This window comes from Sminthopsis crassicaudata, chromosome 5, assembly GCF_048593235.1.
Source record: "Sminthopsis crassicaudata isolate SCR6 chromosome 5, ASM4859323v1, whole genome shotgun sequence".
Taxonomy (NCBI): Eukaryota; Metazoa; Chordata; class Mammalia; order Dasyuromorphia; family Dasyuridae; genus Sminthopsis; species Sminthopsis crassicaudata.
The window spans coordinates 299,861,037-299,887,645 of record NC_133621.1 but is presented as its reverse complement, the minus strand read 5'-3'; the positions used below and the strand labels follow the sequence as shown (position 1 = coordinate 299,887,645).

The window sequence follows — 26,609 nt, the reverse complement described above, 5'->3', positions numbered from 1 at the left end:
AACCGCAGCCAGGGCCCGTGCTTCTGGGAGGCCTCTGGAGTCAAGAAGGCTCTGGCCTTTATCTCTGCCCATCAGCCTCTTTTGACTCCAGCCAGAGTAGGGCCAGGTGGCTGAGGGTAGGAAGAAGGGCCTTTTGTGTTTCTAAAATCGAGGCTTTCAGGGGGGAAGTTCTAAGGATCAAATTTTAGGACGACCATGGATAAGCCCTCCAGAGGAGCATGGCCATGGTGGGGGTCTGGAGCCTTCTTGGGATTATTGACCCCTTTCCCAACTGTGGAAGCCAATGGAATAATGTTAAAAACGTAAAAGAAAATACACGGGGCTAGAAAGGGAAGCAATAATAATAATAATAATGATAATATATATATATATATATATATATATATATATATATAAATATCTAAAAATCAACCCCTGTTCTGTCTAAGAGCATCAATTAGATGATAACTATGAATAGCAACTGTTTGCACTGAGGTGGCAGTGAGGTGGTGCTGAAAGAGAAGCCATTCCTAGTGTCCTAGTGGCCCTGGGCAAGTCAATTAACGACTCAGATCAAGTGTCCATTTCTATTATTGGCCTCTTTTTACAGACGAGGAAACTGAGGTGGGAGTTTGTGAAGCGTCTTGTCCAAAGTCACAGGGTTCTTAAATGTCTGAAGCTGGCCAGACCAAACATATGAATTCATAAGTCTTCCAAAAATTCTATAAGATAAGACAGAAGAGGAAACTGAGGCTCAGAAGTGTAAAATTCTATACTTCCACACCCGGCAAGTGTCAGGGGCAGGATTTTAATACAGATCATTTGATTACGGTCCAGGGACTCAATACCTATCCTGAGCTGCTTCTCTAGCTTAAGGAATTGAGGTTCTTCCTAAAGAATTGAAGACTGAAATGTTGAAGCTGGGAATGAAGGACAGAGCTGGAATGTCCCTCAGACTGTCTAGTTGATCTTCCTGATTTTTTCAGAACAAGAAACTGAGACCCAGAGATTCTTGGTGCAGAAGAGTGAGCCATGCATTATCAGGTGAGGGTGTGTTTGCAGGGACTGCTGAATACGGCTTAATGACCCTGGAAGGGCCCCTCCCCCAGTCAGGGAAAGAGCCAGTGAGAACTTCCATTACTCTGATACTTTTTTTGCTGAGGCAATTGGGATTAAGTGACTGGCCCAAGTCATATAGCTAGGAAGTGTTGTGTCGGAGGTCACATTTGAACTCAGGTCCTTCTGACTTCAGGGCTGATGCTCTAACCACTGCACCACCCAGCTGCCTTCTCTGATACATTGAGATTAAACCCTTTGCCTCCCAGTGAGTTAGTGCATCCCCATTTCCTAGATGAGAAAGTTGAGTCCCCACGTATCCCACGCAATGACACTGACCTCCCTTGTGGGATGTTTGAAGGACTCTCTCTACCTTGGACCTCTTTGCCTTTGCTCTGGCTCTCTCCATCCCTGCCTCCCGGCTTCCTTCCGACTGAGCCGAACTGCTCCCTCCCATTTCCACCTTCCCAGACTCCCCTCTCCTTATCCCTCGCCTCTCCACCATTACGGGTCCCTTCCTTTGAGGTCACTTTCCATTCACACAGTGGAGAGCTTCTCTGTCCACTTGTTTGCCCATTGTCTGTGAGCTTCCCGAGGGCAGAGAGCAGCTTTTTGCCTCGATTTGACTTCCCCACCCCAGGCCCAGTTCAAAGACGGAGCCTTTGCTATAATAAATGCTAGTTGGCTCTTTTTCTGAGTCACATCCGGGAAGAGGGAGAACTGTCTCTCTAGACTTAGCTAGGTGCCGAGAGTCCTTTCATGAGCCTCAGTGAGCTGCCTCCACGCCTGGCACCAAAAGTGTTCAAAGCCTAGGCCAGGGGACCCTTGGCCGAGGATATTGTGTTCAGGTATAAGGTTGGAGCTGACGGGCTCCGGAGCCCTTTGGAAATGCCAGTGGGTCTCAGTTTCCTTTTCTGGAAAAAAGGGGAATAATCCTTAATCCTCTAGCTCATGAGTTGTGGGGATTTATACCGGACTGGATGCCCAAGTGGGCATTCTCATTCCTAGTTATGGGAGTGGAGTCAATCCTTCTTCCCTGGAAAATCTGGCCTGTTGGCTAATGTGCTTAGCCCTCCACGATCCTGCCCCCCTTTTCTTGTTTAGGCAATTGGGGTTAAGTGACTTGCCCAGGGTCACACAGCCAGGAAGTGTCTGGGGCCAGATTTGAACTTCAGAGCTGGTGCTCTAACCACTGCACCTCCTGGCTGCCCCACCACCTTTATTTCTTGGAACAAAGCGGTCCTGTTGGGCTGCCCACTAGGCCCCTCTAGCTCCCATCTCAGGGAGATCTTTGAGGGCCCAGCCACCGCGCCCCCGCGCCCGCGAACCCTTTTAATTACTCTCTCTCCATTCCATCAGTCATCATTTCCAGCCTCCGAGACCAGACGCTCTCGGAGCCAGCCGCCCCCCCACGCTGTCGAGAGGTCCAGACGCGCCGCAGCCCGAGCCCCTCCGAGGTTTCCACGGCAACCAGAAGCCACAAGCCGCGTCTCCCGGGTGACGGCGAGCGCTAGGCGAGCGCCTGGGTTTGGAGGACCCCTGGAGGACTGCGAAGCAGTGGGGGAGGGGAGTCCGGCTTCGATGGCCTCGGCGCTGAAATGGGGGGGCATCCCTGTGGGGGCGTGGACCTGGAGGGCCCCGGGCTCCGGGATAGTAGAACAGGGGGAAGGGGCCGTTTCTGGGCCAAACCTTCACCTTACAGCTGAAGAAACTGAGACCCCAGTGGCCCCCAGTGCCAAGTGACTGAGCCCGCAGGGAGGTTTCCCCAGCCCCCCTTTGCCAGCCGCCGTCCCATGGGGGTCAGTACTAGAACTGGGGGTCTGACACCCCCTCACCCGTGCCCCGAAAGGTGGAAGCTTTTCCCATTGCCTCCAACACTTTCTCACCCCCAGGTCAGTTTTTTTCTCCTTGTCTCTTCCCCTGGGCTGCTGGGGGGGGGTTGGGCTTGGGCCCCTCCTCCACCTGCAATCCAGAGCCTGCCTAGAGCTCGCAACCCCCTCCCCCCAAGGATTTAAGAGAGGGTCTTGCTCTCCATGGCCGAGGACCAGCTGTGTGTTCTTACTACCTAGAAGGGCTGGAAATGTTTCCTTCCAGACCTCTGTCTGCCTGCCTATGCAAGCCCAGGGCAGGGGAACCAGGCCTAGAACAGAGAGAGGGAGAGACCCCGCTGGAGAATCAGTCCCCTTGCTTCACTGCTGTGATGAGTCTGGGGTGCAGAAGGACAATGACTTGTCCAAGATCACACGGCTGCTAAGCATTTGGGAAGGAAGGGATGCACATGAAGGTCCTCCGGTGCACCCTCTGATCCCTTCTCTCTTGGGTTTGGCTTCCAGCTCTGCCATTTACCTGGCCCAGGAGTTTGAGAGAGCCTTTTTTCCTCTCTGGGCCTCAGTTTCCCTTCTGAAAATGACAAGTCTGGCCTGAATGATGCCTAAGGTCTCTTCCAGTTCAGGGGCATCCGATAGCCACTTCCCCTTAACCTCCCCCTGGCCCGGGGGCCCTTGGGATCAGGATAGCCGAGACCTGGGCTGGAGGAGGAGGAGGAAACATCAGGCTCCCCTCCCTTCCAGATGGGCCTGAGCTTGGATCTGGGGGTGGTGGCCGCAGGCGGCCAGGCAGCTTCAGGGGACTCCGTGTTCCCCCAGCTCTCTCCCCTCCGCGCCCCTCCCCACTGTCCTCCCTCCACTCCCCCTCACCACTCCCTCCCACAGCAGGAGCAGCAGCAGGAAAGGTTGGCGGAGGGGGGCTATTTTTGGGCGCGTCTCCTTAGCAACAGCTGCCACCGCCGTCTGTGGTGGCTTTTCTATAGGTGCTAAAATATTCCACCCTGGTGACTACAGAGAGCTGGGGGCCTGGGTCTGGGAGGGGGGGAGAGGGGGAGTGGGGGGGTGAGATTCCCCCAACACCCCCAGCGGGGAAACCTGGCCCAGTGGCCGGGGGAGAAGCAGCCAGCTTGGCCCTGCAGTGGGGCTGGCAGCTGTGGGGAGGGGGATCCCCCTCCTCCCCGAGCCCTTCCCCTCCCGGGAGTCTTCCCGGTCAGGATTCCTGGGTTTAAAGCCGGAAAGGGATATCCAGAGGTGGCTGAACTCCGCCCCCGCTCCTGGAAAGGGCCTGGAAGCCCAGAGACATTTAGATTTCATCAACCACCATACAGCTGCCAAGGTCAGAACTCACACCCAAGACCTCGGATTCGGTGCTTTTAAATCTTGGCTGATGTTTCCTGCCCTGAGATCTTGGGCAGTAGCAGTAATACTTGTGACTTCCCTGTCCAGGACCTTCGTGATAAATGCAAAAGGGCTGGAGACCCATGCAGGCTGGTGGGATTCTCTTATAACCTTATAAAGACGAAGGACAGGGATCCCAGACAGAGGGGGGATCTGGGAAGAAGCACCCGTGGGGTACCTCCCTGCCTCTTCCACTAATTTACTCTGTCCTTTAGCAAGCTGAAGTTTCTGGGTCTCAGTTTCTTTTTCTGTAAAATTCGGGAGTTGGAATAATTTTCAAGTTTTCTTTAAGTTCTGTGATTCCATGTTCTAAGCTCCCTCCCAGCTCTGATATTCCCTGTTCCAAGGTCCCTCCCAGCTCTGACATTACAAGTTTTAAAGTCCCCTTCATTTCTGACATTCTCTATTCTAAGATCCTTGTCCAACTTTGTCATCCCTTGTTCTAAGGTCCTTTCCCAGCTCTGACATCCCCTGTTCTAAGCTCCCTCCCAGCTCTGACACCCCCTGTTCTAAGCTCCCTCCCAGCTCTGACATCCCCTGTTCTAAGCTCCCTCCCAGCTCTGACATCCCCTGTTCTAAGCTCCCTCCCAGCTCTGACATCCCCTGTTCTAAGCTCCCTCCCAGCCCTGACATCCCCTGTTCTAAGCTCCCTCCCAGCTCTAACATCCCCTGTTCTAAGTTCCCTCCCAGCTCTGACATTACATGTTTTAAAGTCCCCTTTATTTCTGACATTCTTTATTCTAAGATCCTTGTCCAATTTTGACATCCCCTATTCTAAGGTTGCTCCCAGCCCTGATACTTCCTGTCTCTCCTGATCCTAACATAACCTATCCTGAGATCCTTCTGAACATCAGCTCTCTAGATTTTAGTTTCCATGATTTTATTCTCAGCAAATATTCTTTTTTTATCATTATTATTATTATAGCTTTTTATTTACCAGATATATGCATGGGTAATTTTATAGCACTCACAATTGCCAAACCTTTTGTTCCAATTTTCCCCTCCTTCCCACCATTCCCTCCCCCAGATGGCAGATCGACCAATACATGTTAAATATGTTAAAGTATAAATTAAATGCAATATATGTATACATGTCTAAACAGTTATTTTTCAGCACATATTCTTTACGTGGATACAGACCAATAGCTGGCCTTTGGACTGTTTCTTCTGAAATATTCTTTGTCCCTAATGCTTTCCCTTGAAAATCCTTTGTCTCCTGGTAGCACCAAGGACAGCAGGCTTCGTGATGACATACCCCAGAGTGCATGTGGTGATCCAGGTGAGTGATGCTTGGCTCCTGCCCCTGGTCAGAGGGTAAGCATCCGAGGCACAGATTCCTCCGAGTGTCAGATCCCAGTGACCGGTATTTCAGTGGGACTTCTGTGGGAAATCTAGAGTTGGACCTCAGAAATGGAACCTTGAGCCCCACTCCTGGGTCTGCTTGCTCCCTTCTCATTCCCTCTTCTCTCTGTCCAAAGAGGTGCTTCCCTCCATTATCTCTCTTCCATCCACTGCTACCTGCTTTTGAGATCTTCCCATTTCCACCTTCATTATATAGATGAGGAGACTGAGGTTCAGAAAAGATGCTAACAGCATTTGATGGCAATAATGAGATAGGTGCTATTCACATTCCCATTTTAGAGATTAGAGAACTGAGGCCCCAGTAGGGTCACCCATTGAATAAGTATCTGAGGCAGGAGATGAAGCCAGCCTCAGGGTCCAGCCCAAAATAACACAGGCTATTTTTTTGAATAGTAAAACTGGCACCCAGACCTAGATCCTCTGACTTCTAATTTAGACCTTTTGCAGTAAAACCTAGTTGTTTACCTAAGAAAAAGCCTTAAAAGACCACAAGGACCATCATCCTTTTATCTCCAGACTAGGATGAATCAGTTCCTAGAGTTTAGCACAGGGCTTGGCTCCTAGTAAGTGCTCAATAAATGCTTCATTCCAGTACTCGGAACACCCCAAACAGAATCCATCTTTTTTACTAAATATCTCCCAGACAGACAAATCTGATGGCCATCAATAAAGAAAAGGCTAATGCTTTGGTTCACAATTGTAATGGAATATGATTATTGTGCTGTAGAGATTGAGGGATGTGATGAATATAGAAGTCTAGGAAGACCTACCAGAACTGATGCAGGCTGAAGTCAGTAAAGCCAGAGAAACACCAGATACGATCACCACAACCATTCGGCTAGAATAATGACAAATCAATTGAAAATGAATGCTGGGAAATTGGGATGAACAAATCTGACTCCAAAGAATACAGATCCCCCTGCTCCTTTGCAGAGTCAAGGTTTATGAGTGTGGAACCCTGATTAAAAAGCTAGATTATATTTTTCTGACTCCAAAGAATACAGATGAAAAGATCCCCCTGCTCCTTTGCAGAGTCAAGGTCTAGGGTGTGGAACCCTGATTAAAAAGCTAGATTATATTTTTCTGACTCCAAAGAATACAGATGAAAAGATCCTCCTGCTCCTTTGCAGAGTCAAGGTTTATGAGTGTGGAACCCTGATTAAAAAGCTAGATTATATTTTTCTGACTCCAAAGAATACAGATGAAAAGATCCCCCTGCTCCTTTGCAGAGTCAAGGTCTAGGGTGTGGAACCCTGATTAAAAAGCTAGATTATATTTTTCTGACTCCAAAGAATACAGATGAAAAGATCCTCCTGCTCCTTTGCAGAGTCCAGGTCTATAAGTGTGGAACCCTGATTTTTTATGTGTTGATCGTTTTTCTGACTTTTTCCCCTCCTACTTTTTTCTTTAAAAAAAAAAATGTCTTTGTTATAAGCGACTGCTCTCTAGGAGGGATGAGGTAACAATATGTGGGAAATCTAGGCAATGTAAAAGAAAATATATGAATAACAATTGATTTTATGAAACTCCAGACACAAACAGGGCAATTTTGTTTCTTTATTGTGAGTTGTATTCAATTATAAAATTAATCTATAAAACTACATAATGGGAGTTTCTGTTTAATAGCCTCTTTACTTTGTATGTTAAAATGTATCCACTGATGACTTTTGAAAAATATGAAAAGGCAATTTCCCTCGAAGTGGCTGTTGTAGTGAGGACCTTGCTTTCCTCAATAACAAGGGATCCAGATTTAAAGTTGGGGAGGAACTTTAAAGGACATCGAGTCCAATTCTCTTTTTCTTCCAGTGGGGAAAATTAGATCTAGAGACAAGTGACTTGCCCTTGCTCTCTTATTCAGCCTTCTGGTACAAGGGCTGAGTTTGAAGCACGTGACCCTGTTCTTCCACCGAGGGGAGGGGGCACCTTGCACAGAAACAAGATGAAGACCTGCAAGATCACAAAAGTGGTCCTGCCTAGCCTGGTGCTAAGCCTCAGAGATGTGCCAGGATAGTTCCTGTCCTAATCTCACTAGTCACCTCCTCCATGAAGCCCTCCTGTTCTCCTTTACCTTGGAGAAAACTGACCATTCTGTTTCACTTTTCCTCTATCCTTGAGCAAATCCCTTCATATCCCCAGGCCTCAGTTTCCCTAAATGTAAAAAGAAGAGGTTGGATTCCATGGTGTCTGTGATCCCTCCCAGCTCCAGCTCTAGGATCCTCTCATCCCCAACCTTTGCCTCTGACATTATTAGCTGTGAGTTTATTTCGAACTCCATTAAGGACCTGAGTCCAGAGACTGTATAGGGATACAGGAAGGGCTAAATGACCATTTATTGAATTGAAATAGAACTTAATGGTCATCTTCCAGCTCCAGGCTAGTCACATTTCCTCCTTTGTATAAAATGAGATTGGACTAGGTGGCCTAGGTTTCTTCCAACTCTCTCTGTGCCTCAGTTTCCCCATCTGTAAAAAAAGGGGATGGGCTTCTGAAGTCCGAACTCTTGAGCTCCGAGGCTGGGCTAAGGAAGTCGGGGCGGCTGAGTTGGGATTCGAGGAGAGTGTGTGTGTGTGTGTGTGTGTGTGTGTGTGTGTGTGTGTGTGTGTGTAAGATCTGGGCAGCATGGCTGGGGGCTACAAGCCTGGAAGCTGGGGGTCACAAGAGGCAGTAGCGTGCCAGAGGGTTGCCCGGAGTGGGTGACAGGGAGGTAAGAGCCATAACATCCATTGTTTCTGCCACAGGCTGCTCATGGGCATCCGGGTGTCTCCTCTCCTCACCCTGTAAGGAGGCCCCGTGGGGCAGCGGGGCAATCGCCTTCCTAAAGCCGACCTTGAACAATTTCCCTTCTCTGGGGCTCGGTCTCTTCGGGGCTCCTGGAACAGTGGGGTCGGAGGGCCTGCGATGGCCCGGGATCCCCCTCTTGCATGGGAAGCAGTGGGAAGCATAAGCCTCCTGGCGGCTGGGACCTGACTCTGCTGTGACACCCTGGACTGAAGCTCTCTGGGTCTCAGTTTCTTGGTCTGTAAAAGAGTCTCCAGTGTCTTGTCTTCCAGAACCTGACTCGGCTCGTGGGGGAGGGCAGAGGTCCTGGGGGATTGGGCTCTGCAGGGAGCTGAGATCGCCTGGGAACCCCCTCTTTTTAGAGAAACTGAGGCACAGGTGTTCACCATTTGCCCCGGGCCGCACGAGGAGGAGGAGGACGGGCTTTGGATCCGGGCCCGTGGCCGAGGGGTGGCTTCGCCCGCGGCCCGGGACCCCGGAGGGGACGCGCAAAGCCCGCACCCCTGCTCCCCACCTGCCCCCGCGGACGGGAGAAGACCCGGAGTTTCTCCCGCATCCCCTCTGGAGCGGGTCCTGGGAGGAGCTCTCCCGGGGCTGAGGCGCAAAGCCCGGACTGGATCCGGGGAGCCGGAGCCGGAGCCGGAGCCGGCCGAGAAGTCCCCCCCCCAGCCCCCGGGCCCCGGGCCGCCGGCCGCCGGCCGCGGCCGCCTCGCGTCGCCCCTCTCCACGTGCGCCGGCCGTCCGGGGCCGCGCGGCCGGCTCCTCCGCCCACGGCAGGCTCGCAGCGTCGGGGCCGGAGCGTCCCCGCGGCCGCCAGGGAGGGAAGGGGTGCGCGGCGTGGGGGTCACGTGCCCTGCGGGGGGCCAGGAGCCCGCGGCTTAGCGGAGCTGTCTGGGGGCTCTCGGAGTCGGAGACTTCGGGGGGCGGCCGACGGAGCGGAGCTTGCGGAGCCGCCCCCGGGGCGTGGAGAGGAGGAGGGCAGGGGCAGGGCGAGGAGAGAGGGAGAGGAGAGGGAGACGCAGAAAGGAAGGACAGAGAAAAGTGGGAGCGCGCGAGGAGGCAAGGGAGGAGAGGGGGACACGGGGGAGCGAGGGGAGACAGACAGACCGGGGGGAGGAAGGGGAGCGGGGATCAGAGCGAGCCCCTTCAAACAGACGGGGAAAGAAGGAGGGAGACAGAACGAGACAAGGTGAGGGAGACAGACAGAGAGCTACAGGGAGGGAGGGAGGAGGACCACAGTCAGAGAGGGAGGGGAGGGGAGAGATGGAGTGAGACGAGAGGAGGAAAGGTAGAGGAACCGAGGCAGGAGAGGGAGACGGAGAGGAGGGAGGGCTCCGCGCAGACTGACAGAGAGAACCACCGGGGAGGGGGGTTGTGGGCAAGAAAAAAGAGCTCGGAGCACAGGCAAGTGTGAGCGGGAGCAGGCGGCGGGGAGCGAGAAGCGCGGCGCGGAGGGCCGTCGGGGATCAGCCCCTCGGGGCGGCAGAAGATGCTGAGGAGCCGGAGGCCGGCGGAGCCAGGAGCCCAGGCCCGGGGCAGGCGCCAAAGTTAGGGGGCCCCGGCCTGCGAGGGCCGGGCGGACGGGAGAGCCGGGCGAGCTGAGCGCGGGGGAGACCCCCGATCGGGACCCGCGCCCCGCCGCGCAGGACGAGTTTGGGGGAGGGGGGAGATCGAAGCCGCCCTCCTCCCCGGCCCGCGGCCCTCGCTCCCTCCGCCAGCACGGATCCAGGCCCGGCCGGAGGGACGGATTTCTCCGTGGGATGTAGCACCCACCGCCGGCCTTCAGTCTGGAGCTGTTTCCTCCAGAGGTTACGCTGGGAAACTCCGACCCCCCCTAGGTAAGGGCGCCTCCCTCCGCGTGCTGCTGTCCGGCCCGGGGCGGGGCTCCCGCCGGGCCGCGGACAGGGCAGAGGGGCTTCTCCCCCCCACCTCTCCCCGCCAGCTCCCTCCCTCCCTTCCCCAGCCCGGAGCTGTCCCGTGACCGCCGCCTTTCCCCGGCCGGGGGCGTCGGGGGTCGGGCTGGGCTCACGGCGGGTGGAGGGACCTCGGGGGCCGCGTCCTTGCCCGGCTCCTGTTGCTTTCCCCGCCCCCGAACTCCTTGTCCCCACCCCAGGGCGCTCGGAACTCGGCGGACTCGGAGTTCGATTGTCAGCCAGAATTGTCAGCTCAGGTCACATGAGGCGCACATCCCCGCAGCTCCGAGCCCCGGCGCTCCCTGCGCGGACCCCGCAGATTTCTCTAGTGCTTTGAGGTTTAGGAAACCTTCCCGGACGACCCCCGACCTGGGGAGGGGCTACTTGTTCCCACTTTCAAGGTGGGGAAAATCGAGGCTCCGGGATGAAATAAGGGATTGACCAAATGCTTCACAGTCGGATTTGAACCCGGCTCCCTGGGCCCTCTCCCCTCCCCAACGAATGGACCCCCCGACTTTGCCTGAACCCACCCCACCATGGGGGAGAGTTCCTCCGGCCTGGCCGGGAGGAGGTGGGGAGAGGAGGAAGAGGGAGGTCAGGGTCTGAGCTGTGAAGACTGCTAGGAGGGGGGAGGGTGGTCCTGGTTGCAGACTAGGACCTAGCATCCAGATCTGACACTTGGCAGCCCCGTGACCTTCGGCAGCTCCTAGCCCTGTCTCAGGCCCTCAGTTTCCCCATTCATAAAACAGGGGGTTGGATAGGTGGTCTGTGAAGTGTCTTCCTAGGATTTTCAGCCTCCTGACTGCTCAGGAGCCTTTCTCGGGGCCCCAGCGAGCCCTCTCTTTGGCCTTACTGACCAGTAGAATGCACCCCCCAATTAACTCCCCCCATTCTGACCCTTCTCTTTTCCCTCCCCACCCCATGTGCTGAGGAGGGATCACGCCTGGGGCTCTTGGATGTGGGAGAGATCAGTTAGCTGGGTAGCTGAAGGAGTTCCCCCTCCCCCCCATTTTTCAGGTAGGGAAACTGAGGTCTGGGAGAGAGAAGAGACTTAGGATCCTAAAGATGTAGAACTGGAAGGGACCTTTAAGGTCCTCTAAGTAAAATTACTTGCTCAAGGTCACACAGACAGTTAATGTCAGACCTGTTGCTTGAAGGAAGCAGGCGGGCCTGGATGGGGGCCTGGGGAAACGGACTTTTCTCTATCTGGTTCTCAAAAAATGCAGTCCCGAGGGTGATCAGAGACCTCACACACGGTTATGTGACTGGAGAGGTAGCAGAGAGAGCGACTGACTCCCATTTGGAAGGTCTCACTTGGAGACCTTGCTTTGCCATTGGCTGGCTCCGTGACCTTGACCAAATGGCTCAAGCTCTCCACTCTATGTCCTTCTTTGAATAGTGAGGAGTCAGACTGAGCTTTCTCCTGGTTCCAACGTTCGATGCCCCAGCTCCTGGGCCTCCCACTGCTCTCCGGTTCCTAGGAGGATGGCCGGTGGGTCTCTGAGTTTAGGGAGGGGGCTTTCATCTCTGGAATAGGTCTGCAGGTTAAGGAAGCGGAAGATGCACATCTGGGTGGGCCCCGCCAGGAGGGGGTCTCTGGATTTGAGCAGCTCTCTAGCTTAATTAGGGCTGAGGATTCGCCACCAAGCAATGAATTCCCTACATTCTCCTTTCTAGTTGTGTGACCTCAGAGAAGCCAGTTCACACTGTGGACCTCAGTTTCCTTTCTTGTAAAATCAAGCGATTGGATTAGCTGGGTTTTTGAGGGTGTGCCCATTAAGTCTCATGATCCTGGTATTTTGGATGCTGGGAGGAGCGGGTCCCTCGGCCATCTCCCACCTTCCCGGCTCTCCGGAATGGTCACGCCAAATGGTCAAGCCCGGAGCGCTGCCATGTAGCTACCGTCACCCCATCTGGGGTCAGGGACCAGAGGGGAGGCCAATGGGAGGAAGCAGCCGACTCCTAGGGGAGATCTCGGGGCTAGAGGAGACACTGAGATGGAAGCTTTTGATGGAAAATCAAGGGATCCTAGTTCTCGAACTCGAAGGAGTCTGGGAGGCCAGCTCATCCGACCCCTTTGTTTTTCAGCTGAGGAAACTGAGTCTCCAGTAGGTTAGGTGATTTTCTCAGGGTCACATGGATAGTGAAGGGGCTCAGGTGATCCTCTGGGAGTGAAAGAAGAGAGAAGGCCATCGGGGGGGCCCTTTCGTGATCCCTTGCATAAAGTTAATCGATGAGCCTTTATTAAGTGCCAACTGTATGTCGGACATAATAGTAGACACAGATGGCCTGGAAGTGAGTGCTGTATGAAGGACTAGGGCACTTTTGGGATGAGGTCTCGAGATTCCCCAAAGCCATCTCTTGGAATGGGGGGCTGGCGAGGAGGGAAGAGCCGGGCTTAAAGGGATGTGTTCCTGCTTTGGCTCTGGTAGCGTGGGGGTGCAGAAGGGCGGGAGGAGAGCACCACACGGCCCCGCTCGGGTGTTGAGGGGGAACCAGTCCTCCACTGGGACGCCTGAGTCATAGGGACATGTTACCTCCATGACATCGTGTATAGGAGGCAACAGCCGCTCAATGTCAGCGCCTGGGAAGGGAGGGCTGGGTGGGGGTGGGGTTAGGGACTGAGGGGAGGCGGGCGGGCTGGAGTTTGGAGCGGCAGCCTGGGAGAAGGAGCTGGGAAGAGAGAAGGAAGGGAGGGAAGGTTCGGGGCTGGCTCGAGAAGCAGGTGGGCTCGGGGAGAGGGTGCTGCTGGGAGCGAACTGGGGAAGGAAGTGGAGGGGCCCGGGGCCCGGGTGGCGCGGCCTGGGGGAGCTGCCTCGGCCCGCCGCCGGGCTCCCGGGCTCCCGGGCTCCCGACTTCTCTCTCCTGCAGCTTCCAGCACTCCTCTCTTCTCCTCCACATCTCCATTTTTCGTGCCTCTCCCCCTTGGATGCCAAATTTGGCTCACGCAATCTGTCGTCTCTTCTCTGAGATTGGCACGGGGACCAAGCACATTACATCACCATTTCCAAGGGGGAGTGGGGGGGGGAGAAAAGGGGAAGAGAAAGAAGGGGCCGGTCCCTCTGACTTGTCTCTTGTACAAATGCACGCTGAGCCAGGGGGTGGAACCTCCTGTCCTGGGGAGGCTGGGAAGGCGGGCCGATTCTTTGGGTCTCAGCGTTCTCATCTGTGAAATGGGCCCGTTGGGATTTCTGCCACCCGCCTGCCTCTCGGGGCGCCTGGGAGGAAAGCCACTTGGAAACTTTGAAGGGTGGCAGAAATGGGAGCTATTAATACTCTCTCTCCAGAGCTTGCTCATGCTCCCAGCCTCCTTCTTTCCCCGGGCTGGGAAGGTTGGGTGGGTGGCCAGGGGCAGAGCCTAGAGGCTGGGGAGGCAGAGCTCTCCGCTTCTATTCTTAGACCCGGGGCTGACTCCGATCACCCCCTCCCCCTGCCCTCCAGGTGAGTCTTTGGGGCTCAGCAGGGAAGGGAGGAGAGTCAGCGCTTCCCCACAGAGACCTGCTTCCCTCAGCTCACCGTGGGGAGCCGGGGTGAAGGGCTGGAGAAAGATCTGGATCCAGTCCTAGTCTGCTGTTTACCTTATGTGTGCCAGTAGCTCCCCTCTCCAGGGCTCAGTCTTCTTCTCTGTGAAATGGGAGCACTAGAGATGCTCTCTAAAGTCTGCTCCACACTTCTGCAGGAGGATGCTCAGTGCCAATCTCTCTCTTGGGGCTCAGTCTTCTTATCTGTGAAATGGGAGCGTTGGAGACGCTCTCAAAAGTCTGTTCCATGCTTCTGACAGGAGGGGGCTCAGGTTCAATCACTCCCCCCTCTCTGGGGCTCAGTCTTATCTGTGAAATGGGAGCATTAGGGATGCTCTCTAAAGTCCGCTCCACGCTTCTGACAGGAGGATGTTCAGGGAACAAAACTCTTCCTTAGAAAAATGATTTCTCCCTCTGGGAGCTGGCAACCCCAGAGGTTCCAGCCCAGGGAATATCATGTCTCACCCTGGGATGTTCCTGGAAGTTTAGTGAGTTCTGAAGCTTGCCCATTGACTCCCAGCATGCCATCGTCAGTGCCACCGCCGCTGCCACTCCCCCCTTCCCCCTCACTGCTCCTACCACCTTTATCACTACCGCCATCTCGATGCAACAGGGACATAAGGGCAATAAAATGGAAGAGTCTTTGCCCACAGGGCGCCTGTGTTCTCCTGGGACACAGGAGCTGCTTGATTACCAGTAATGTCAAACTGAAGGAGAAAGCAGGCCACTAAATCCCTCCAGAAGGATCCCTGCAGGCAGTGTGGCCACTGAGAAAATCACTTTTTTAAAAATTTATTTTTATTTTATTTTATTTTGGCTGAGGCAACTGGGGTTAAGTGACTTGCCCAGGGTCACACAGCCAGTTAAGTGTATGAGACCAGATTTGAACCCAGGTCCGACTGACTTCAGGACACCACCAAGCTGCCCCAATTTTTATTTTTTTAAAAAATCCTATATTACCATCACCTGTGTTCTACTGTATATATATATATGTTTACTTTGGTAACTATTTCCCAGTTACATTTTACTTTAATTCAACCCACTCAGGACATCGTGGGTCACAGCAGCCCTTGTTTTTGACACTTCTTGTAAATGGTTAAGTACAAAGTAGAACAAAAAGGAAGGAGGAAACAATGTAGACAATTAGAACCTTTCCAGTCATTCTTTCATCTGATCCGCATAATATGAGGCAGGTACTGTTATGATGCCCATTGTACAGATGGGAAAACTGAGATCCCAAGAAGCCAATCCCTTATTAGTATATGTGAGGGCAGATCAGGCCACACTGGCCCCAGAGATAGGAAGGGGGTGAGGAAGGTACTGGGGGAGTAGGAGGCAGGGCCAGGATAAACGCAATAATAATCGTGGTAATGACTCCCATTTCTGTAGTATTTAAAGGAAGCAGTGTGGAAAGAGCCAGGACTCTGGAGTCTGAGGATCTGTGTTCAAATTCTGCCTCATATGCTTAATCTCTGTTTCCTTGTGTGTCAAATAAAGGCATTGATCGGGTAGCTTTTGAGCTTCCTTCTAGGATCTTGAGATGATCCATTGAGTGCTCACACACTCACATTTCAGTGGCCTCACAGATATCCATCCACAAGCATTTATTAAACACCTGTTGTTTGCTAAGAGAGGCCAGCTAGGTGGTGCTGCGGTACCCAGAGCGCCAGGCGTGGGATCAGAAAGCCTCATCTTCCTGAGTTCAAATCCAGCCTCAGATACGTACTAACTGTGTGACCTTGGGCAAGTCACTTTACCCTGTTTGCCACAGTTTTGTCATCTGTAAAATGGTCTGGAAAAGGAAAGGGACAAATTATTCCAGTTTCCTTACAAAAAAAAAAAAAAAGACTAACCACATGCAGTCAGCATGGGGAATAACAGAAAGGCAAAAGGCAATGACAACTAAGCCCATCCTATGCTTCCAGACCTTCCTTTTACCCCACATCCTGCTGGGAGATGGAATAGTGGTGATAATCAGCCATTGACCTTGTGGACCCTGCCCCGGTCAGTGCCTACTTCTCCGAAGGACACTGGAGTCCCAGAATACTTGAACTGAGAGGGATCTGTAGGGTGCTTTTTTCAGTGGATCTCTTTGACAGTTGGAAATAGAGGGACTTAGGATTTTGAGCCAGCAGGGCTCTTGGAGATCATCTAGTTCAATCCCCTCATTTTTACAAAAGGGTAAACTAAGGCTGGGGTCCCACAAGTAGGAAGTATTAGAGGAGAGATTTGAACTCGGGTCCCCTGAGACCCAATCTTTCACGCTTTCCCCTCCACCACATTCATTCTTGGAGCCCAAGGCCAATGGGTTTGGGTGGATGGACATTGGGCAGTGGGACATCGGGGAGCAAAATCCCAACAAAATCCCATTCTTTTTGATTCTCAGGAGGAGGGCGATATAGTTGTTATTATCCCCTTTTATTTGATCAGGAAACTGAGAGCAGATGATTTTCCCTGGATGCTGTGGCTAACAAGTGCCCGAGGTAGGGCTCAAACCCAGAGTATTGCTTTGTCCACTGGGCCAGATTGCCCCTTTTTAAGATAGCGAGCTCCCCATCACTGAAAGTATTCAAGCTGGCATTGAATGTATATTTCAATCTTCCGATAGAATGTGAGCTTCACGAGGGCAAGGAATTGTTTCGGTTTGTCTTTGTAAGGGAGGCAGGCCAAATCCCATCCCTACCACGCACTGGCTGTGTGACCTTAGATAAATCACCTAATTTCTCAACGTCTCTGGCAACTTTTTTAGACTACAAATTGTACAACATGTGCCAGGATGTCTTTCTTCAGCAAGGAAATTATGGGTCCAATCAACAAAACTATAGCAAATCAGTCTCTGGAGCATAGCTCAGTGGCTGACATACAGTAAGTGCTTAATAAATGCTTGGTCATTTGAATCCATGACCACTTTAACGTTAGGGAGGCATCCTGCTTTGGGAGGTTGGGCCCTGAAACTGTTGGGTTATAAAATCAGGGGATCCACCTAAGAGCCCGGAAGGGTAAAGCATCCCTGCTCCCAGGCACGTGCTCTGGGACATGCTGTGTCTCCCAAGTCAAATTCCCATCTTGGTCTCAAAAACAAACAAACAAAAAAAAAAAAAACCAGGAGTCCACCTGATCTTAAAGGTAGACTTTGGGGGGGACTTATTAGGTTGGTCCCTCATTTCTATCCTGGGATTCCCTGGGAAGTACATACAGGACAATAATAACAATGACAACAACAGAATAGCCATCCCTTGTTACAAATATTAAAAAAAACAACAAAAGGAAAAAAATCATCAAGGAAATGATAAAAATAAAATGTTAATTTAAAAAATAAATAGAAAAAAAAAGCCTTTCATCAAGACTAGCCATGTCATCAGCTGAGCCTGGCAGTTTATGTTGTGCTCGGTGACTGGAGCCCCCCACCTCGGCAGGTGGGTAGTGAACTGAGCTGAGGAGCACCTCAGACTTCAGAACGTAACATTTAACAAAGCACTCAACTTTTTCTTAAACTAGGGGACAGGGGATTTCCTATGAGGTATTTTTTTCTAAATCTGTGATATTACAACTCCTTCTTCATCACCATGCTTGATAACAACTGTAATTCCCATAGGTCTTAGAAAGCTTTCCATGTGTTAAGAATGTTATCTTATTTGATTCTCACAACAATCCTGAGAGGGAAGTGCCATTTGACAGAAGGGAAACTGAGGCAGGCAGAGAGGTAATGACTCACTTGCTCAGTATCCCACAGGTAGTAAATATCTGAGGCTGAATTTGAATTCAGGTCTTCCTGACTCCAGATCTTCTGGTTTCCTGGTCAGTGTCTACTTCTGCCAATAGATACCAGAGTCCCAGAATACTTGAACTGAGAGGGATTTTTAGCATGCTCTTTTTCAATGGATCTATTTGATAGTTGGAAATAGAGGAAGAGGGACTTAGGATTTTGAGATGGCAGGGCCTTCAGAGACCATCTAGTTCAATCCCCTCATTTTTACAAAAGGGTAAACTGAGTCCAAGGTCACAGCTTTTGGGGGTTGGATTTTTTTATTCTTTTATTTTTTTCTTTTTTAAATTCTTTTTTATGTTCTTTGCATGCATTTCTACGATGCATTAAAGTTCACAACTTCATGTGGTGGTCAGAACAAGTATCATCATCCCCCGGTGCCCCCTCTATCTCTAAAAAAGTCAAGAACCAGTAGGTTTAGGGGATTTAGGCAAGATTACAAAGAAAGTCTCAGGGATGACTCCCAGGCTGGTGTTCTCACTGTTCATTCAGCTTGTAGACGCTGAGATAAGGATACGCCCTGGTTCAGTTACTGAGCCGCCGTGGGGAGCTAGCTCACCTACTTCAAGGATTGGGAGGTGGGGAGCACTGTGGAATGTAGCTCTGAGTACCAGTGTCCACCCTCATTTAGTTCAAGAAAGGGGGAGTTAGAGGGAAGTCTGGCCCCTCGACCCTGACCCAGCCTCCAGCCACAGTCACATGGGAAAACCAATGGCTCAGCATCCTTTTTACAGTTCCTCGACTTCCCTCCTGCCCTTGGGAACAGATGTGGGCAAAGGAGACTGAGCTGCCTTAACTGCTGAGTGACCCTCCTCCCAGAGACCATATAGCTCCCTCCTTTCTTCTGTCCCCTCTTCCATCCTTATAACCTCTCCTCTCCTCCACTTCCTTCCCTTCCCTTCCCCTCTCCTCTACCTCTCCCTTCCTCTTTCTCTTTCAATTTCTTTCTCTCTCCATCAATCTTTTCTCCCTCCCTTTTTCTTATTTTTCATCTACAATTATTGTTGGCTTCTTTTAAAAATTATTTATGTTATTTTAATTTATAGAATAAAACTAGCCTTTTCATAATACAGGACAACAATCACTATCACAACCAAGAACACTGAGCTGGGAACTCTAGCAACCTGACTCCTCATCCCAGTCTTGTCATTGCCGTGAGGAACTGGGCTTTAGTTTCTTTACGTATAAAATGAGTGGATTACAGGAAATCAAAGTAGTAGAGTAGGATAGAGGTAATCTAGTTTGGGCCCCAGGCCCAAGGAACAGCAATGACCTGCCCAGGGTCTCAGTTAACAAGACACTTTAGAAAGAAATGAGATTCAAACCCAGGTTCTTTAAACCCAGTATCTTCTTTAAACCCAATATCTTCTCCATTTTCAGAACATGACATGACTTTCCAGCTCTGGCTTTGTGTGATTGGAAGACAATTGTATTTCTAAGGCCCCTTCCTTATCCCCAGGAGGCTTTGGTCTTTATCAGTGAGAGGGTTGAATGCCCCTGGGTAGAAGATCAAGATTTGAGGAAGGGGATTCTGGGTTAATGAGACCACTGGAGCATAGGAAAGAATGCTGAATCAGAGACCAGGGTTTGAATTCCTGTCCTGACACTAGCTGAGTGAGCTCAGGCAAGTCACATAGTCCTTTTCTGAACTTCTCGGAATCACAGATTTTAGGACCTCAGCACTGCCTCAACTTACATTCAGAAAGAATCGCCACTATAACATTCCTGACAAGTGGTTTTCCAGCTTCTGCCTAGAGACCTCCAAGGAGAGGGAACCTCTTGGGCTCATCTACCACCTCCTGGGATAACCCATCCACTACCTTTTGGGATAGTCCACCTACAACCTTTTGGGATAGCCTACCTACTACTTTCTGGGATAGCCCATCTACCATCTCTTGGGACAGTTCACCCACCACCTCCTGAGGTAGCCCATTCACGACCTCTTGGGATAGCCCACCTACAACCTTTTGGGATAGCCCCCCTACCACCTCCTGGGATAGCCCACCCACTACCTTGTGGGATAGTCCACCTACCACCTCCTGGGATAGCCCACCCACTACCTTGTGGGATAGTCCACCTACCACCTCCTAGGATGACCTACCCATCACCTCTTGGAATAACCCACCCCATGTTGGATCAGGCTTCTGATAGTGAGGAACATTTTCCTGATCACAAATCTAAATTGGTCACTTAGCAACTACTTCCTGCTTTTCCTGCTTGCCTTTGAGAGCCAAACAAAGTCCAACCCCCTCTTCCATATAAAGACAGCTATAATGGCCCCCTTACATCTTCTCTAGACTAAACACCCACAATTCTTCCCATTTGTCCTCCTATGACACGGAGTCTCAGTTTTCTCATCTGTAAAATGGGGGGAAGGCTAATACTTACATTACCTACCTTTCATCTGTGAAGAAAGCCCTGTGGAAGTGTTCTAAAGTCCTACAGAATGGGGGACATCGTCATTATAGCTGGCTGTTTCCCCATTTGTTTCTATGGCTCCAGGGTTGAGCCCCCTGCCTTGCCTGTAGTTCGTGATGAATTGGACTGAACTTCAGAGGGTCTGGGATGTAGCAAAAGTGGGCAGGCGTCCGAATCCTGGAATTGGAGTCGGTCAACAAGCATCTATTAAAATCTTACTGTATGCAAGGGGAGGAAACGACGGTCCCCGGCCTCGCAGAACGCATGTTCTAGTGGGGGAGATGATGCAGAGAACTGTACAGAGCAGATGTGTGCAGGGCAAATGGAAGGTAATCTGGGGATTAGAAGTGGGGGCTGGGGAGGAGCTGGAGGCAGGATTCGGAGGGGGGGAGCCAGCTTCAAGGTTATTTGGGCTTTGGGAGGCTGTGCTCTTGAGATGGGGAAGGGAAGGGAAGGATCTAAAGTGGAGCCTGAGAAAGACTGAGTCATGCTTCCAGCTCACCTTCCCACTCCCCTCCCCCTCTCCCCACTGCGCCACCCACTGTGCCTCCCACCCTGTCAGCTGAAGCTCCCCAGGGGAAGAGTGCAATGTCAGAGCTCCGCCGGTCCGGCCCCCCGCTTGGCGCCTGTTAAAGAGCAGTGACTTGGCTAGGGTCACTTAGAGAGTTAGCGGCAGGAGACCAAACTGCCCCGTCCCTGCCCATAACCCTGACTCGGGGAGCCTGGTCCCCCCCCCCCCTTTGGGAGCAGTCACTCTCTTGGGTTGGGGGAGGGACACTGGATCCTAGATGGTGAAACAGGACTCGTGGCTAACCTGCTTCTGTTAATAGGCCCTTTCTCCTCAAGACTCAGTTTCCCCATCTGTAGAATGGGCTTTTCTAAGGTCTGCCATCCCAGAACTCTGGCCTGGTGGGTGAAATGCTAAGCATGGAAAGAAGCAATTCAACTCCCGTCTCTGTGACTCTAGACACGTCCCCCCTCCCCAGTGCCTCAGTTCCCTCATCTGTCCGTCCCTGACAGTGAACGGGGTTGGGTCCATCCCAACAGTCCATCCTTCTGGGGCTGGGGAGGGGGCCGGGGGTGGGGGCTCGGTAACCTTTCCGCCTCTGTCACCCTCCCGGGAGACCGCTGAGCACAGCCCCGCTTCTCCAATCTTTATTTTTCTCTCTGCTCCTCTTCCCCTCGTTACGTGGGCTGATCACTGCTCAAACTTTTAATTCAGATGGTAATTAAAATAATAATATAGGATGAGCCCCCTTCTGGCGGTGACGCTGCAGCTGGCTCGGCCCGGCTATGAATAGCTTTTGAGTCACATACACATATACACTCTCACACACACTCCAGGGGTGGTGGGTGGGCTGGGGGGACGGGGGTGGGAGCTCTTGCCTCCTCCTCCTCCGTGGCTGGGGGCACGAGGGAGGCTTGATTTTTCCCTTTCTGTCCCCCCCCATTCTGTCACCTGCTTTGGGTGCAGAGAAGGGGTGTCTGGGAGATGGGGCGCATTAAGAACCTCCAGAGATGGGGGGCAGCTGGGTGGGGCAGTGGGTAGAACAGCAGCTCTGCAGTCAGGAGGACCTGAGTTCAAATGTGGCCTCAGACACTTTGTGTGTCCTTGGGCAAGTCACTTAACTCCAATTGCCCCTGCAAAAAAAAAAAAAAGACCTGTCATCCCAGGGTTCTCATTACACAGGTGAGGCTGAGGCTGATGGGAAAATCTTAGAGGCCATCCTCCTCCCCTTGAGAGGGATAGTGGCTGGAGTGCTGGGCTCAGAGCTGGGAGGGCTTGGGTACCCTTCCTCATCTGTGACGTGAGGGGGCTCTGGGAGCTCTCCAAGGTCTGTCCTAGTTCTTGGTTAAGTGGTACAGGCTGAGAAGTAGCTTGGAGATTATTTACAGATGAAGGAGCCGAGGTCCAGAGAGGGTCAGCCCATTTCACAGGGAAGATAACTGAGGCTTAGAGCAGGGAAGGGACAGGAGGTGGCAGAGCTAGCATCTGACCTCAGAGCCGCAGACTACACATTTGGGGCTGATTTCCACTGTCTTACATTCTACCCATTCTTTGTGCATTCATGTGGATTCAGCTTGCCGGGATGGGAAGATGGCAGCCAAATAGTGGCTGGTCAGGGGGTTTCTCTGTCAGGCTGTCGCCATCTGGGCCTGGGCTGGGTGGAGGTCTCCGGAGCTACTTTGGGGAAGAGATGGTGGAAGGCCTGGCTTCAGACCCCAGCCCTCATACAGGTATGACTTTGGGCGAGTGACGTTTCCTCCATGGAGCCTCAGTTTTCCTATCTGTAAAGTGGAGCAGTAGGACGAGATGACCATTAGGGTCTCCTCCAGCTAGAGCTCTGACGCCATGGTCCATGGCTGGGGAGGGGAGAACCTTAGGCCAGGTCCGCGGGGTGGACATGGACAGCAAGCTTCCTGTAATCTGGGCCCCAGGAACCGTCCTTTCAGTCCCAGGAGAGCTGATTTGGGGGGTTTTTGGGACCCCAGAACAAAGCAGGTGTAGTTTGTTGATGTGATTTTATGACATTTGGAACTTAAGGGGTCCCTAAGTCCCCCCCTCACTTTTCAGCTGAGAAGACCCAGAGCTGGAGGAGGAGGTCTCCCCCCCCACATCCAGACTTCTTTTTATCCACTGAGGGATTGGCCAGCGTCTCTGAGGGCCTTTCTGGGGGTCTCGGGGGGCCCATCAGGGTGGGCTCAGCACCGCAAGGTTCTGAAAACCCGACTCCCAGCCAGGCCGTCCTTCAGCCATGGCTCCGGGCCGCCTCCGGAGGGGAAGGACCCAGCTGTAGCGCAGCTGCTCAGGGCCAGGAGGAAGTGGCATAAATACCAGCTCCAGGCAGAGCTAGAGGTGGGGGATGGAGGCAGCCCTGGCAGAGGCTGGAGGGCAGCCAGGGCCAGGGGCTGGTGGACAGGGGGGACTGGCGCCCCGACCCAGACCTTCCTAGAGAGAGGGGCTGGGGGTATGGGGGAAGGGGGGTACTGTCTTCCTGGGCTGGCACCAAGCCCCTCCCTCACACAGCTGGGTCTGGCATCGGTGCCCCTCCCCTGTCTGCCAGGTCAAACTCAAGAAAGGAAGGAGATATGGGAACAGTAGGAGAGGGGGCTGGGATCCTTACCTGAATCAGTAAATATATGACAGTAATTGCCGGCATGAACATAATAAAGTTGGCAAAGAATTTTTAAATTCTGGCAGGCAGGGGTTATCTTTAATCTCTATTTTACAGAGGGGGAAACTGAGGCAGGCAGCAGTCTCACAGCTGGGACGCTTCTTAGTCACTTTAGAACTCAAGTCTTCCTGACTCCAGACCTAATTCTCTGTCCACAGTATCATGGAAGGGACTTTGGGAGTCAATGAGTTTTAAATTCCTTCATTTTACAGATGGGGAAACCGAGGTGGACAGAGGCTAACTGACTTGCCCAGGATCACACAGCCAGGGAGCGTCTGAGGCAGGATTTGAATTCAGGTCTTTCTAACTCCAGTGCTAGCTCTCTACCCAATGCCATAGCGACCTCTCCTACAGTAGAGGAATATATGAGATGGGAGAGAAATAATACTGGCAGGGTAGGACAGTCTTAGAGTGCCAGGAGGAAGAGTTTGAACTTTTAACAGCTCTTTGTTGGGGGAGATGAGCCTGACAGGGTCGGAGAGGGAAGACGATGGGGGTGAGCGCAGAGGGCGCTTGCCCGGGACGGAGGCTGACGGGCGAGGGGAGTGGTCCACGGGCCCTCTGAGGTACAAACCTCTGAACCAGCGCGGGGCAGGTGGCTGGCTGTGGGCCTCAGTGGGGCTCTGCAGCTGCTTGGAGGGAGCTTGCACTTGACCTTGTGGAGAACATCTCCTTGGCTCTCAATCAATGCCCGCCCCAGCGTGGCACAGAAATGGGCAAGGGTGGAGAACAGAGGGCCTGGTGGGAAGGGAGGTTGGGGGGGGCAGCCAGCCAGCCAGGCAAAGAGACAGAGACAGAGAGAAACAGACAGACAGAGGTAGAGATTGAGAGGGAGGGAGGGAGGGAGGGAAGGAGGGAAGGGGAGAGAGAGAGAGAGAGAGAGAGAGAGAGAGACAGAGAGAGAGAGAGAGAGAGAGAGAGAGAGAGAGAGAGAGAGAGAGAGACAGAGAGAGAGAGAGACAGAGAGACAGAGAGAGACAGAGAGAGAGAGAAAGAGAGAGAGAGAGAAAGAAAGACAGAGAGAGAGAGAGAGAGAGAGAGAGACAGAGAGAGAGAGAAAGAGAGAGAGAGAGAGAGACAGAGACAGAGAGAGAGAGACAGAGAGAGAGAAAGAGGTAGAGACAAACAGAAATAGAAATAAAGACAAAGATACAGAGATAAAAGAGAGGCAGACAGAATGAGAGAGACAGACACAGACAGATGAGACAGAGACAGACAGACACACAGACACAGATAGGACAGACCTGCATGGAGGAGCAGCAGACAGCTGGTAGAGCATGGGGGAGCACGGGCTCTCACCTTCTATATTTCTCTCAGACTAGGGGTTGGGGCACAGGTCCCCAGTTCTGGCTCTAGGCAAGGACAGTCATTTTTCTGTTCTAGCCTCGGTCTCCTTTCCTACAAAGGTGCTGTCGTAGAGGATGACATAAGACAATATACATAAAGCACATTAAAAATCACAAAGTGGGTGAAGCCTTAGAGTTATGATTCTAAACTTTCAGGAACACACTAATAAGCGCTAGCATTTATATGGTACCTACTATGTGCCAAACACTGTGCTACGTGCTTTACAAATATACTATTTGGCGTTATTTAATCCTCACAACAAATGGGAAGTAGAAACTACCATTTCCCCATTTTACAGAAGAAGAAACTGAGACAGAAGGGTTAAATGTCTAGACTGAGCAAATCTAGTAAGCATCTGAGGTTGTATTTAGACTCAGGTCCTCCTGGCTGCAGGCCCATCACGCTCTCGCCACTGAGCCGTCTCTTGCTGCTATTTCATCATCTCCATCTCCCATGATATCCCTTGTAACACAAGAATGAAAAAAGAAGCAGAAGCAAGCCCGGCCGATGCATCAGTTGCATGCCATAGCGTCCCCCCCCGTGGCCCCTCACCTCTGCGGAGGAGGGAGAAGGACACAGGACCACATTTCTCCTTTGGGGCTGTTTGCGGGCATCGTGATTCCCCGCACTGAAGCCTTATTGTCACAGAGATCATCGCCAGGATCTTATGTAAATCTCACATTTACCAAACCACGGGGCCCCCATGAGCCTGCTTTTCTCCTCCCTCCCCCCTAGTGATTCTTCTGCGTCTGGGACCCCTTTGGTGATCAGGCCCACGAAGCTTCTCGGCCCTTTCTCGGGGGTCACACGCCTAAGAAATGCTCTCTTTCAGTTGGATGTTAGTGAAGAAATCCATCATTTCCCCATCCAAGGTCCCTTGAAATCTATGGCATCCTCCTCTAGTCTGTTTCACTTGATGATCTCATTCAATCCCATCGGTCCAATGATCATCCCTGTGCATCCGACTCCCAGATCTATGTACTGAATCCTAACCTGAGCCCCCGGGCCCACGTTTCCTACGGCCAATGGGACGGCTCTGTTTGGGGGTCCCGTTGGGCCTCTCAAACCCAACTGTCAAAAAGGGAAGCATCCTCTCTACCCCTATTGCTGTGGAAGGCAGCCCGATCCTCCGGCCCCTCAGACTCACAATCTAAGTCACCCTGGATCCCCATCTTTCTCTCACCCGCTCTATCCACTATGGTACCAAGCCCTGTCGATGTCCCCTCCGAATCCGTTCATGGGATACCGATGATCAGCTCGCCCTTATGACTTAAACTCAGGGTAGAGACCAGATGATTGACTATCGGAGTAAAGGAAGGAGGGAAGAAAAGCTCTTATTAAACTCTTACTCTGGCCCAAGCACGGGGCATAGATCCAAAAAAAGTCCCTACCCTCAAGGAGCTTCCATTCTGGTGCAGAGAGAGTACTTTTAGGGGACTGGCCACTTCAGGAGGAATTGATTTACAAGGTCGAGTAAAACAGTGGGACAGTCCATCCAAGTGTCCGTCCCGGGAGCCATGAACAGTCTCCATAGTCTGTTTTGGATGGTGGGGCCCCCGTAGCTTACTCTCTAGGAGGAAAAAAAAATAATGATGGAGTTTCAGAAGGATTAAAGCAGGGGTTCTCAAACTATGGCCTGCGGGCCAGATGGGCCCTCTGAGGACGTTTATTCGGCCTGCTGGGTTATGGCAAATGGGCTGAGGGGCGGAGACAGAGTGTGAGCTTTTGTTTTTACTATAGTCTGGCCCTCCAACAGTGTGAGGGACAGTGAACTGGCCCCCTATTTAAAAAGTTTGAGGACCACTGGTTAAAGGATTATCATTCATCTATGCTACTGATATGGCTATGTTCTAGCCCTGGGGATGGCTTCTGCATCCATAGGGAAGCATATATATATATATATTAGAGATGAGAAGAGAAGCTTATTGTGGGAGGGAGTTTAGAATAGAGATCGTCAGAGCTAGAACATGGAACATCAGATCTAGGAAGGAGCTTAGAACATAGGATATCAGGGTGGGAGAAAGCTTAGAACATGGAATATCAGAGGTGGGAAGGAGCTTAGGACATAG

General features: G+C 52.1%; 1 protein-coding gene across 1 annotated transcript in view; it reads left to right on the top strand.

Moving 5' to 3' along the window:
* Positions 1 to 9,788: 9,788 nt before the first annotated feature.
* KCNJ4 (potassium inwardly rectifying channel subfamily J member 4) overlaps positions 9,789 to 26,609 on the top strand; it is a 33,334-nt gene continuing 16,513 nt past the window's right edge. The window contains exon 1 of the mRNA XM_074268110.1: positions 9,789 to 10,237. The gene's annotated coding sequence lies outside the window, so the exon portion shown is untranslated. The remainder of the gene's footprint in view (positions 10,238 to 26,609) is intronic.